Consider the following 12,337-nt stretch of genomic DNA (forward strand, 5'->3'; position numbering starts at 1 on the left):
AACAGCAACCCTGCTCCCGCTGAGAAACTAGGTTTCGTGGACAGGTTGGCATATCTGGCACGGCCCGAAAACTTCGGCAAAGTGGATTTCGGAGGCGAGGGCGACCGGCCTTACAGGGCAGCAGGCCGAGACAGCGTGGTTGCACTTGTGAAAGACCGAGTGCACGAGCTGCTGGATCAGCAGATCCACAGTTGCCATTGTGATCCTTGTCGTTGCTGTTCACCCGCTTGACGAATGAGGCAAACATCCTTGAGCAGTGATTCGGCAGCCCCTGCTATCTCAAGGTTCCATGGTGTAATGGTGAGCACTCTGGACTCTGAATCCAGCGATCCGAGTTCAAATCTCGGTGGAGCCTTCTTTCTGGCAGCGAGAGCGATTGTCTTCGACAAAACTGTTGGTTTCACAAATTCCCACACCCATGATGGAAGTGGGCTGGTTTTCACCTTGCCACAGTGTTTGCGATGCTCCTGCGTCAAGCGCACGCGCTGCTTTTGCTCTGCCCTGTACCACGCAAGTATTCCCTGCCAAGGACGCAGCATCAAGAGACCAGATTCTGAGAGCGTTGCTGCAAGTGTGAATGCAGGAAAGCTCAGGCTGCCTGAGGCCGCAGCACTGCTGGTTCCGTGGTGTAATGGCTAGCACTCTGGACTTTGAATCCAGCGATCCGAGTTCGAATCTCGGCGGAACCTCGACTTGCTTTGTCCCGGCCCTTGTTTAATTTGGGACGTGCGAGTGAAATCTGCCTACGGGCCAATTGTAAGAGCCGCCCTTTTAGCACCTTTGAGTCAGATCTCATCACATTTCTGCCAGAATGGGAGGCACAGGATGATGCCAATCCCGAGGTGGAGTCTTAAGCTCGTCACTGGGTGCCTGCTTTTGCTCTCTCCTGAACCACGGATGTGTTTTCTTCGAAGGACACAGCATTAAGAGACAAGCTGCAGTCAAGCGGTGTTGTTTTTGGAGCTCCTCTCTGTGTTCCACAGGCAGCTGGTGAAAAGGTGACAGGAATTGAAATGAGGCGCATGCTGGACAGGTGCTCTTTTCTTTCATTTGATTAAACAATTCACAGTTTGCCAAACAATTCACAGTAACAGCTGGACACAGAGAAACAGCAATTTTACCAGGGAGAGGAGCAGCAAAGCCAGGCCCCAAGCCCTACCATTCAACCAGTTTTCAGGGAAACCAGGAACCTCAAATCCCAGTTTCAATCACTACAAAACGGTAACAATGACATTTGTACATACAAGACAGTCCGACGACATAAAAAACACTGCATACAATACAGACTCCCGGAAAGCCAGGGACACGTGCTCTTGAACACAATCCGTCTGAGATCTCACTTTGCTTAAAAGCATTGCTCATCGCAGCGCTGACACAGCGATGGCCGCCGGTAAGGGAGAGAAACAGCAGCGGTGCTGTTTGAAAAGGCAGCTGTACTGCAGATGTGCGACTTGTCCTACAGCTGTACTTAGCAGAAGGCTAACTGTGAGGTGAGAAAGCTGAAGCCAAAGTGAAATGCTGGCGAGGCGATTGTCCAGCAGCTTGAAAGTTTGCCAGTGAGAGAGATTAGCGAGCAGTAGCCCGGCTCAGAGTTGTTCATGGCCAACAGCAACCCTGCTCCCGCTGAGAAACTAGGTTTCGTGGACAGGTTGGCATATCTGGCACGGCCCGAAAACTTCGGCAAAGTGGATTTCGGAGGCGAGGGCGACCGGCCTTACAGGGCAGCAGGCCGAGACAGCGTGGTTGCACTTGTGAAAGACCGAGTGCACGAGCTGCTGGATCAGCAGATCCACAGTTGCCATTGTGATCCTTGTCGTTGCTGTTCACCCGCTTGACGAATGAGGCAAACATCCTTGAGCAGTGATTCGGCAGCCCCTGCTATCTCAAGGTTCCATGGTGTAATGGTGAGCACTCTGGACTCTGAATCCAGCGATCCGAGTTCAAATCTCGGTGGAGCCTTCTTTCTGGCAGCGAGAGCGATTGTCTTCGACAAAACTGTTGGTTTCACAAATTCCCACACCCATGATGGAAGTGGGCTGGTTTTCACCTTGCCACAGTGTTTGCGATGCTCCTGCGTCAAGCGCACGCGCTGCTTTTGCTCTGCCCTGTACCACGCAAGTATTCCCTGCCAAGGACGCAGCATCAAGAGACCAGATTCTGAGAGCGTTGCTGCAAGTGTGAATGCAGGAAAGCTCAGGCTGCCTGAGGCCGCAGCACTGCTGGTTCCGTGGTGTAATGGCTAGCACTCTGGACTTTGAATCCAGCGATCCGAGTTCGAATCTCGGCGGAACCTCGACTTGCTTTGTCCCGGCCCTTGTTTAATTTGGGACGTGCGAGTGAAATCTGCCTACGGGCCAATTGTAAGAGCCGCCCTTTTAGCACCTTTGAGTCAGATCTCATCACATTTCTGCCAGAATGGGAGGCACAGGATGATGCCAATCCCGAGGTGGAGTCTTAAGCTCGTCACTGGGTGCCTGCTTTTGCTCTCTCCTGAACCACGGATGTGTTTTCTTCGAAGGACACAGCATTAAGAGACAAGCTGCAGTCAAGCGGTGTTGTTTTTGGAGCTCCTCTCTGTGTTCCACAGGCAGCTGGTGAAAAGGTGACAGGAATTGAAATGAGGCGCATGCTGGACAGGTGCTCTTTTCTTTCATTTGATTAAACAATTCACAGTTTGCCAAACAATTCACAGTAACAGCTGGACACAGAGAAACAGCAATTTTACCAGGGAGAGGAGCAGCAAAGCCAGGCCCCAAGCCCTACCATTCAACCAGTTTTCAGGGAAACCAGGAACCTCAAATCCCAGTTTCAATCACTACAAAACGGTAACAATGACATTTGTACATACAAGACAGTCCGACGACATAAAAAACACTGCATACAATACAGACTCCCGGAAAGCCAGGGACACGTGCTCTTGAACACAATCCGTCTGAGATCTCACTTTGCTTAAAAGCATTGCTCATCGCAGCGCTGACACAGCGATGGCCGCCGGTAAGGGAGAGAAACAGCAGCGGTGCTGTTTGAAAAGGCAGCTGTACTGCAGATGTGCGACTTGTCCTACAGCTGTACTTAGCAGAAGGCTAACTGTGAGGTGAGAAAGCTGAAGCCAAAGTGAAATGCTGGCGAGGCGATTGTCCAGCAGCTTGAAAGTTTGCCAGTGAGAGAGATTAGCGAGCAGTAGCCCGGCTCAGAGTTGTTCATGGCCAACAGCAACCCTGCTCCCGCTGAGAAACTAGGTTTCGTGGACAGGTTGGCATATCTGGCACGGCCCGAAAACTTCGGCAAAGTGGATTTCGGAGGCGAGGGCGACCGGCCTTACAGGGCAGCAGGCCGAGACAGCGTGGTTGCACTTGTGAAAGACCGAGTGCACGAGCTGCTGGATCAGCAGATCCACAGTTGCCATTGTGATCCTTGTCGTTGCTGTTCACCCGCTTGACGAATGAGGCAAACATCCTTGAGCAGTGATTCGGCAGCCCCTGCTATCTCAAGGTTCCATGGTGTAATGGTGAGCACTCTGGACTCTGAATCCAGCGATCCGAGTTCAAATCTCGGTGGAGCCTTCTTTCTGGCAGCGAGAGCGATTGTCTTCGACAAAACTGTTGGTTTCACAAATTCCCACACCCATGATGGAAGTGGGCTGGTTTTCACCTTGCCACAGTGTTTGCGATGCTCCTGCGTCAAGCGCACGCGCTGCTTTTGCTCTGCCCTGTACCACGCAAGTATTCCCTGCCAAGGACGCAGCATCAAGAGACCAGATTCTGAGAGCGTTGCTGCAAGTGTGAATGCAGGAAAGCTCAGGCTGCCTGAGGCCGCAGCACTGCTGGTTCCGTGGTGTAATGGCTAGCACTCTGGACTTTGAATCCAGCGATCCGAGTTCGAATCTCGGCGGAACCTCGACTTGCTTTGTCCCGGCCCTTGTTTAATTTGGGACGTGCGAGTGAAATCTGCCTACGGGCCAATTGTAAGAGCCGCCCTTTTAGCACCTTTGAGTCAGATCTCATCACATTTCTGCCAGAATGGGAGGCACAGGATGATGCCAATCCCGAGGTGGAGTCTTAAGCTCGTCACTGGGTGCCTGCTTTTGCTCTCTCCTGAACCACGGATGTGTTTTCTTCGAAGGACACAGCATTAAGAGACAAGCTGCAGTCAAGCGGTGTTGTTTTTGGAGCTCCTCTCTGTGTTCCACAGGCAGCTGGTGAAAAGGTGACAGGAATTGAAATGAGGCGCATGCTGGACAGGTGCTCTTTTCTTTCATTTGATTAAACAATTCACAGTTTGCCAAACAATTCACAGTAACAGCTGGACACAGAGAAACAGCAATTTTACCAGGGAGAGGAGCAGCAAAGCCAGGCCCCAAGCCCTACCATTCAACCAGTTTTCAGGGAAACCAGGAACCTCAAATCCCAGTTTCAATCACTACAAAACGGTAACAATGACATTTGTACATACAAGACAGTCCGACGACATAAAAAACACTGCATACAATACAGACTCCCGGAAAGCCAGGGACACGTGCTCTTGAACACAATCCGTCTGAGATCTCACTTTGCTTAAAAGCATTGCTCATCGCAGCGCTGACACAGCGATGGCCGCCGGTAAGGGAGAGAAACAGCAGCGGTGCTGTTTGAAAAGGCAGCTGTACTGCAGATGTGCGACTTGTCCTACAGCTGTACTTAGCAGAAGGCTAACTGTGAGGTGAGAAAGCTGAAGCCAAAGTGAAATGCTGGCGAGGCGATTGTCCAGCAGCTTGAAAGTTTGCCAGTGAGAGAGATTAGCGAGCAGTAGCCCGGCTCAGAGTTGTTCATGGCCAACAGCAACCCTGCTCCCGCTGAGAAACTAGGTTTCGTGGACAGGTTGGCATATCTGGCACGGCCCGAAAACTTCGGCAAAGTGGATTTCGGAGGCGAGGGCGACCGGCCTTACAGGGCAGCAGGCCGAGACAGCGTGGTTGCACTTGTGAAAGACCGAGTGCACGAGCTGCTGGATCAGCAGATCCACAGTTGCCATTGTGATCCTTGTCGTTGCTGTTCACCCGCTTGACGAATGAGGCAAACATCCTTGAGCAGTGATTCGGCAGCCCCTGCTATCTCAAGGTTCCATGGTGTAATGGTGAGCACTCTGGACTCTGAATCCAGCGATCCGAGTTCAAATCTCGGTGGAGCCTTCTTTCTGGCAGCGAGAGCGATTGTCTTCGACAAAACTGTTGGTTTCACAAATTCCCACACCCATGATGGAAGTGGGCTGGTTTTCACCTTGCCACAGTGTTTGCGATGCTCCTGCGTCAAGCGCACGCGCTGCTTTTGCTCTGCCCTGTACCACGCAAGTATTCCCTGCCAAGGACGCAGCATCAAGAGACCAGATTCTGAGAGCGTTGCTGCAAGTGTGAATGCAGGAAAGCTCAGGCTGCCTGAGGCCGCAGCACTGCTGGTTCCGTGGTGTAATGGCTAGCACTCTGGACTTTGAATCCAGCGATCCGAGTTCGAATCTCGGCGGAACCTCGACTTGCTTTGTCCCGGCCCTTGTTTAATTTGGGACGTGCGAGTGAAATCTGCCTACGGGCCAATTGTAAGAGCCGCCCTTTTAGCACCTTTGAGTCAGATCTCATCACATTTCTGCCAGAATGGGAGGCACAGGATGATGCCAATCCCGAGGTGGAGTCTTAAGCTCGTCACTGGGTGCCTGCTTTTGCTCTCTCCTGAACCACGGATGTGTTTTCTTCGAAGGACACAGCATTAAGAGACAAGCTGCAGTCAAGCGGTGTTGTTTTTGGAGCTCCTCTCTGTGTTCCACAGGCAGCTGGTGAAAAGGTGACAGGAATTGAAATGAGGCGCATGCTGGACAGGTGCTCTTTTCTTTCATTTGATTAAACAATTCACAGTTTGCCAAACAATTCACAGTAACAGCTGGACACAGAGAAACAGCAATTTTACCAGGGAGAGGAGCAGCAAAGCCAGGCCCCAAGCCCTACCATTCAACCAGTTTTCAGGGAAACCAGGAACCTCAAATCCCAGTTTCAATCACTACAAAACGGTAACAATGACATTTGTACATACAAGACAGTCCGACGACATAAAAAACACTGCATACAATACAGACTCCCGGAAAGCCAGGGACACGTGCTCTTGAACACAATCCGTCTGAGATCTCACTTTGCTTAAAAGCATTGCTCATCGCAGCGCTGACACAGCGATGGCCGCCGGTAAGGGAGAGAAACAGCAGCGGTGCTGTTTGAAAAGGCAGCTGTACTGCAGATGTGCGACTTGTCCTACAGCTGTACTTAGCAGAAGGCTAACTGTGAGGTGAGAAAGCTGAAGCCAAAGTGAAATGCTGGCGAGGCGATTGTCCAGCAGCTTGAAAGTTTGCCAGTGAGAGAGATTAGCGAGCAGTAGCCCGGCTCAGAGTTGTTCATGGCCAACAGCAACCCTGCTCCCGCTGAGAAACTAGGTTTCGTGGACAGGTTGGCATATCTGGCACGGCCCGAAAACTTCGGCAAAGTGGATTTCGGAGGCGAGGGCGACCGGCCTTACAGGGCAGCAGGCCGAGACAGCGTGGTTGCACTTGTGAAAGACCGAGTGCACGAGCTGCTGGATCAGCAGATCCACAGTTGCCATTGTGATCCTTGTCGTTGCTGTTCACCCGCTTGACGAATGAGGCAAACATCCTTGAGCAGTGATTCGGCAGCCCCTGCTATCTCAAGGTTCCATGGTGTAATGGTGAGCACTCTGGACTCTGAATCCAGCGATCCGAGTTCAAATCTCGGTGGAGCCTTCTTTCTGGCAGCGAGAGCGATTGTCTTCGACAAAACTGTTGGTTTCACAAATTCCCACACCCATGATGGAAGTGGGCTGGTTTTCACCTTGCCACAGTGTTTGCGATGCTCCTGCGTCAAGCGCACGCGCTGCTTTTGCTCTGCCCTGTACCACGCAAGTATTCCCTGCCAAGGACGCAGCATCAAGAGACCAGATTCTGAGAGCGTTGCTGCAAGTGTGAATGCAGGAAAGCTCAGGCTGCCTGAGGCCGCAGCACTGCTGGTTCCGTGGTGTAATGGCTAGCACTCTGGACTTTGAATCCAGCGATCCGAGTTCGAATCTCGGCGGAACCTCGACTTGCTTTGTCCCGGCCCTTGTTTAATTTGGGACGTGCGAGTGAAATCTGCCTACGGGCCAATTGTAAGAGCCGCCCTTTTAGCACCTTTGAGTCAGATCTCATCACATTTCTGCCAGAATGGGAGGCACAGGATGATGCCAATCCCGAGGTGGAGTCTTAAGCTCGTCACTGGGTGCCTGCTTTTGCTCTCTCCTGAACCACGGATGTGTTTTCTTCGAAGGACACAGCATTAAGAGACAAGCTGCAGTCAAGCGGTGTTGTTTTTGGAGCTCCTCTCTGTGTTCCACAGGCAGCTGGTGAAAAGGTGACAGGAATTGAAATGAGGCGCATGCTGGACAGGTGCTCTTTTCTTTCATTTGATTAAACAATTCACAGTTTGCCAAACAATTCACAGTAACAGCTGGACACAGAGAAACAGCAATTTTACCAGGGAGAGGAGCAGCAAAGCCAGGCCCCAAGCCCTACCATTCAACCAGTTTTCAGGGAAACCAGGAACCTCAAATCCCAGTTTCAATCACTACAAAACGGTAACAATGACATTTGTACATACAAGACAGTCCGACGACATAAAAAACACTGCATACAATACAGACTCCCGGAAAGCCAGGGACACGTGCTCTTGAACACAATCCGTCTGAGATCTCACTTTGCTTAAAAGCATTGCTCATCGCAGCGCTGACACAGCGATGGCCGCCGGTAAGGGAGAGAAACAGCAGCGGTGCTGTTTGAAAAGGCAGCTGTACTGCAGATGTGCGACTTGTCCTACAGCTGTACTTAGCAGAAGGCTAACTGTGAGGTGAGAAAGCTGAAGCCAAAGTGAAATGCTGGCGAGGCGATTGTCCAGCAGCTTGAAAGTTTGCCAGTGAGAGAGATTAGCGAGCAGTAGCCCGGCTCAGAGTTGTTCATGGCCAACAGCAACCCTGCTCCCGCTGAGAAACTAGGTTTCGTGGACAGGTTGGCATATCTGGCACGGCCCGAAAACTTCGGCAAAGTGGATTTCGGAGGCGAGGGCGACCGGCCTTACAGGGCAGCAGGCCGAGACAGCGTGGTTGCACTTGTGAAAGACCGAGTGCACGAGCTGCTGGATCAGCAGATCCACAGTTGCCATTGTGATCCTTGTCGTTGCTGTTCACCCGCTTGACGAATGAGGCAAACATCCTTGAGCAGTGATTCGGCAGCCCCTGCTATCTCAAGGTTCCATGGTGTAATGGTGAGCACTCTGGACTCTGAATCCAGCGATCCGAGTTCAAATCTCGGTGGAGCCTTCTTTCTGGCAGCGAGAGCGATTGTCTTCGACAAAACTGTTGGTTTCACAAATTCCCACACCCATGATGGAAGTGGGCTGGTTTTCACCTTGCCACAGTGTTTGCGATGCTCCTGCGTCAAGCGCACGCGCTGCTTTTGCTCTGCCCTGTACCACGCAAGTATTCCCTGCCAAGGACGCAGCATCAAGAGACCAGATTCTGAGAGCGTTGCTGCAAGTGTGAATGCAGGAAAGCTCAGGCTGCCTGAGGCCGCAGCACTGCTGGTTCCGTGGTGTAATGGCTAGCACTCTGGACTTTGAATCCAGCGATCCGAGTTCGAATCTCGGCGGAACCTCGACTTGCTTTGTCCCGGCCCTTGTTTAATTTGGGACGTGCGAGTGAAATCTGCCTACGGGCCAATTGTAAGAGCCGCCCTTTTAGCACCTTTGAGTCAGATCTCATCACATTTCTGCCAGAATGGGAGGCACAGGATGATGCCAATCCCGAGGTGGAGTCTTAAGCTCGTCACTGGGTGCCTGCTTTTGCTCTCTCCTGAACCACGGATGTGTTTTCTTCGAAGGACACAGCATTAAGAGACAAGCTGCAGTCAAGCGGTGTTGTTTTTGGAGCTCCTCTCTGTGTTCCACAGGCAGCTGGTGAAAAGGTGACAGGAATTGAAATGAGGCGCATGCTGGACAGGTGCTCTTTTCTTTCATTTGATTAAACAATTCACAGTTTGCCAAACAATTCACAGTAACAGCTGGACACAGAGAAACAGCAATTTTACCAGGGAGAGGAGCAGCAAAGCCAGGCCCCAAGCCCTACCATTCAACCAGTTTTCAGGGAAACCAGGAACCTCAAATCCCAGTTTCAATCACTACAAAACGGTAACAATGACATTTGTACATACAAGACAGTCCGACGACATAAAAAACACTGCATACAATACAGACTCCCGGAAAGCCAGGGACACGTGCTCTTGAACACAATCCGTCTGAGATCTCACTTTGCTTAAAAGCATTGCTCATCGCAGCGCTGACACAGCGATGGCCGCCGGTAAGGGAGAGAAACAGCAGCGGTGCTGTTTGAAAAGGCAGCTGTACTGCAGATGTGCGACTTGTCCTACAGCTGTACTTAGCAGAAGGCTAACTGTGAGGTGAGAAAGCTGAAGCCAAAGTGAAATGCTGGCGAGGCGATTGTCCAGCAGCTTGAAAGTTTGCCAGTGAGAGAGATTAGCGAGCAGTAGCCCGGCTCAGAGTTGTTCATGGCCAACAGCAACCCTGCTCCCGCTGAGAAACTAGGTTTCGTGGACAGGTTGGCATATCTGGCACGGCCCGAAAACTTCGGCAAAGTGGATTTCGGAGGCGAGGGCGACCGGCCTTACAGGGCAGCAGGCCGAGACAGCGTGGTTGCACTTGTGAAAGACCGAGTGCACGAGCTGCTGGATCAGCAGATCCACAGTTGCCATTGTGATCCTTGTCGTTGCTGTTCACCCGCTTGACGAATGAGGCAAACATCCTTGAGCAGTGATTCGGCAGCCCCTGCTATCTCAAGGTTCCATGGTGTAATGGTGAGCACTCTGGACTCTGAATCCAGCGATCCGAGTTCAAATCTCGGTGGAGCCTTCTTTCTGGCAGCGAGAGCGATTGTCTTCGACAAAACTGTTGGTTTCACAAATTCCCACACCCATGATGGAAGTGGGCTGGTTTTCACCTTGCCACAGTGTTTGCGATGCTCCTGCGTCAAGCGCACGCGCTGCTTTTGCTCTGCCCTGTACCACGCAAGTATTCCCTGCCAAGGACGCAGCATCAAGAGACCAGATTCTGAGAGCGTTGCTGCAAGTGTGAATGCAGGAAAGCTCAGGCTGCCTGAGGCCGCAGCACTGCTGGTTCCGTGGTGTAATGGCTAGCACTCTGGACTTTGAATCCAGCGATCTGAGTTCGAATCTCGGCGGAACCTCGACTTGCTTTGTCCCGGCCCTTGTTTAATTTGGGACGTGCGAGTGAAATCTGCCTACGGGCCAATTGTAAGAGCCGCCCTTTTAGCACCTTTGAGTCAGATCTCATCACATTTCTGCCAGAATGGGAGGCACAGGATGATGCCAATCCCGAGGTGGAGTCTTAAGCTCGTCACTGGGTGCCTGCTTTTGCTCTCTCCTGAACCACGGATGTGTTTTCTTCGAAGGACACAGCATTAAGAGACAAGCTGCAGTCAAGCGGTGTTGTTTTTGGAGCTCCTCTCTGTGTTCCACAGGCAGCTGGTGAAAAGGTGACAGGAATTGAAATGAGGCGCATGCTGGACAGGTGCTCTTTTCTTTCATTTGATTAAACAATTCACAGTTTGCCAAACAATTCACAGTAACAGCTGGACACAGAGAAACAGCAATTTTACCAGGGAGAGGAGCAGCAAAGCCAGGCCCCAAGCCCTACCATTCAACCAGTTTTCAGGGAAACCAGGAACCTCAAATCCCAGTTTCAATCACTACAAAACGGTAACAATGACATTTGTACATACAAGACAGTCCGACGACATAAAAAACACTGCATACAATACAGACTCCCGGAAAGCCAGGGACACGTGCTCTTGAACACAATCCGTCTGAGATCTCACTTTGCTTAAAAGCATTGCTCATCGCAGCGCTGACACAGCGATGGCCGCCGGTAAGGGAGAGAAACAGCAGCGGTGCTGTTTGAAAAGGCAGCTGTACTGCAGATGTGCGACTTGTCCTACAGCTGTACTTAGCAGAAGGCTAACTGTGAGGTGAGAAAGCTGAAGCCAAAGTGAAATGCTGGCGAGGCGATTGTCCAGCAGCTTGAAAGTTTGCCAGTGAGAGAGATTAGCGAGCAGTAGCCCGGCTCAGAGTTGTTCATGGCCAACAGCAACCCTGCTCCCGCTGAGAAACTAGGTTTCGTGGACAGGTTGGCATATCTGGCACGGCCCGAAAACTTCGGCAAAGTGGATTTCGGAGGCGAGGGCGACCGGCCTTACAGGGCAGCAGGCCGAGACAGCGTGGTTGCACTTGTGAAAGACCGAGTGCACGAGCTGCTGGATCAGCAGATCCACAGTTGCCATTGTGATCCTTGTCGTTGCTGTTCACCCGCTTGACGAATGAGGCAAACATCCTTGAGCAGTGATTCGGCAGCCCCTGCTATCTCAAGGTTCCATGGTGTAATGGTGAGCACTCTGGACTCTGAATCCAGCGATCCGAGTTCAAATCTCGGTGGAGCCTTCTTTCTGGCAGCGAGAGCGATTGTCTTCGACAAAACTGTTGGTTTCACAAATTCCCACACCCATGATGGAAGTGGGCTGGTTTTCACCTTGCCACAGTGTTTGCGATGCTCCTGCGTCAAGCGCACGCGCTGCTTTTGCTCTGCCCTGTACCACGCAAGTATTCCCTGCCAAGGACGCAGCATCAAGAGACCAGATTCTGAGAGCGTTGCTGCAAGTGTGAATGCAGGAAAGCTCAGGCTGCCTGAGGCCGCAGCACTGCTGGTTCCGTGGTGTAATGGCTAGCACTCTGGACTTTGAATCCAGCGATCCGAGTTCGAATCTCGGCGGAACCTCGACTTGCTTTGTCCCGGCCCTTGTTTAATTTGGGACGTGCGAGTGAAATCTGCCTACGGGCCAATTGTAAGAGCCGCCCTTTTAGCACCTTTGAGTCAGATCTCATCACATTTCTGCCAGAATGGGAGGCACAGGATGATGCCAATCCCGAGGTGGAGTCTTAAGCTCGTCACTGGGTGCCTGCTTTTGCTCTCTCCTGAACCACGGATGTGTTTTCTTCGAAGGACACAGCATTAAGAGACAAGCTGCAGTCAAGCGGTGTTGTTTTTGGAGCTCCTCTCTGTGTTCCACAGGCAGCTGGTGAAAAGGTGACAGGAATTGAAATGAGGCGCATGCTGGACAGGTGCTCTTTTCTTTCATTTGATTAAACAATTCACAGTTTGCCAAACAATTCACAGTAACAGCTGGACACAGAGAAA

At 51.6% G+C, this 12,337-nt stretch overlaps 16 non-coding genes across 16 annotated transcripts; all 16 read left to right on the top strand.

Moving 5' to 3' along the window:
- Positions 1-283: 283 nt before the first annotated feature.
- On the top strand, positions 284-355 carry trnaq-cug (transfer RNA glutamine (anticodon CUG)). The gene has a single exon. It is a non-coding gene; the product is annotated as a tRNA-Gln (tRNA).
- A 262-nt stretch (positions 356-617) lies between these two features.
- trnaq-uug (transfer RNA glutamine (anticodon UUG)) lies at positions 618-689 on the top strand. The gene has a single exon. It is a non-coding gene; the product is annotated as a tRNA-Gln (tRNA).
- Positions 690-1,887: 1,198 nt separating this feature from the next.
- trnaq-cug (transfer RNA glutamine (anticodon CUG)) lies at positions 1,888-1,959 on the top strand. Its single transcript has one exon. It is a non-coding gene; the product is annotated as a tRNA-Gln (tRNA).
- Positions 1,960-2,221: 262 nt separating this feature from the next.
- trnaq-uug (transfer RNA glutamine (anticodon UUG)) lies at positions 2,222-2,293 on the top strand. Its single transcript has one exon. It is a non-coding gene; the product is annotated as a tRNA-Gln (tRNA).
- Positions 2,294-3,491: 1,198 nt separating this feature from the next.
- On the top strand, positions 3,492-3,563 carry trnaq-cug (transfer RNA glutamine (anticodon CUG)). Its single transcript has one exon. It is a non-coding gene; the product is annotated as a tRNA-Gln (tRNA).
- A 262-nt stretch (positions 3,564-3,825) lies between these two features.
- trnaq-uug (transfer RNA glutamine (anticodon UUG)) lies at positions 3,826-3,897 on the top strand. Its single transcript has one exon. It is a non-coding gene; the product is annotated as a tRNA-Gln (tRNA).
- A 1,198-nt stretch (positions 3,898-5,095) lies between these two features.
- Positions 5,096-5,167, top strand: trnaq-cug (transfer RNA glutamine (anticodon CUG)). The gene has a single exon. It is a non-coding gene; the product is annotated as a tRNA-Gln (tRNA).
- Positions 5,168-5,429: 262 nt separating this feature from the next.
- trnaq-uug (transfer RNA glutamine (anticodon UUG)) lies at positions 5,430-5,501 on the top strand. Its single transcript has one exon. It is a non-coding gene; the product is annotated as a tRNA-Gln (tRNA).
- Positions 5,502-6,699: 1,198 nt separating this feature from the next.
- Positions 6,700-6,771, top strand: trnaq-cug (transfer RNA glutamine (anticodon CUG)). Its single transcript has one exon. It is a non-coding gene; the product is annotated as a tRNA-Gln (tRNA).
- Positions 6,772-7,033: 262 nt separating this feature from the next.
- On the top strand, positions 7,034-7,105 carry trnaq-uug (transfer RNA glutamine (anticodon UUG)). Its single transcript has one exon. It is a non-coding gene; the product is annotated as a tRNA-Gln (tRNA).
- Positions 7,106-8,303: 1,198 nt separating this feature from the next.
- trnaq-cug (transfer RNA glutamine (anticodon CUG)) lies at positions 8,304-8,375 on the top strand. The gene has a single exon. It is a non-coding gene; the product is annotated as a tRNA-Gln (tRNA).
- A 262-nt stretch (positions 8,376-8,637) lies between these two features.
- Positions 8,638-8,709, top strand: trnaq-uug (transfer RNA glutamine (anticodon UUG)). Its single transcript has one exon. It is a non-coding gene; the product is annotated as a tRNA-Gln (tRNA).
- A 1,198-nt stretch (positions 8,710-9,907) lies between these two features.
- On the top strand, positions 9,908-9,979 carry trnaq-cug (transfer RNA glutamine (anticodon CUG)). The gene has a single exon. It is a non-coding gene; the product is annotated as a tRNA-Gln (tRNA).
- A 262-nt stretch (positions 9,980-10,241) lies between these two features.
- Positions 10,242-10,313, top strand: trnaq-uug (transfer RNA glutamine (anticodon UUG)). Its single transcript has one exon. It is a non-coding gene; the product is annotated as a tRNA-Gln (tRNA).
- Positions 10,314-11,511: 1,198 nt separating this feature from the next.
- Positions 11,512-11,583, top strand: trnaq-cug (transfer RNA glutamine (anticodon CUG)). Its single transcript has one exon. It is a non-coding gene; the product is annotated as a tRNA-Gln (tRNA).
- Positions 11,584-11,845: 262 nt separating this feature from the next.
- Positions 11,846-11,917, top strand: trnaq-uug (transfer RNA glutamine (anticodon UUG)). The gene has a single exon. It is a non-coding gene; the product is annotated as a tRNA-Gln (tRNA).
- Positions 11,918-12,337: the final 420 nt, after the last annotated feature.

This window comes from Chiloscyllium plagiosum, unplaced genomic scaffold (genome assembly GCF_037043375.1).
Source record: "Chiloscyllium plagiosum isolate Xiang-an unplaced genomic scaffold, Cpla_swu_hap1 HiC_scaffold_44, whole genome shotgun sequence".
In the NCBI taxonomy this organism is placed as follows: domain Eukaryota; kingdom Metazoa; phylum Chordata; class Chondrichthyes; order Orectolobiformes; family Hemiscylliidae; genus Chiloscyllium; species Chiloscyllium plagiosum.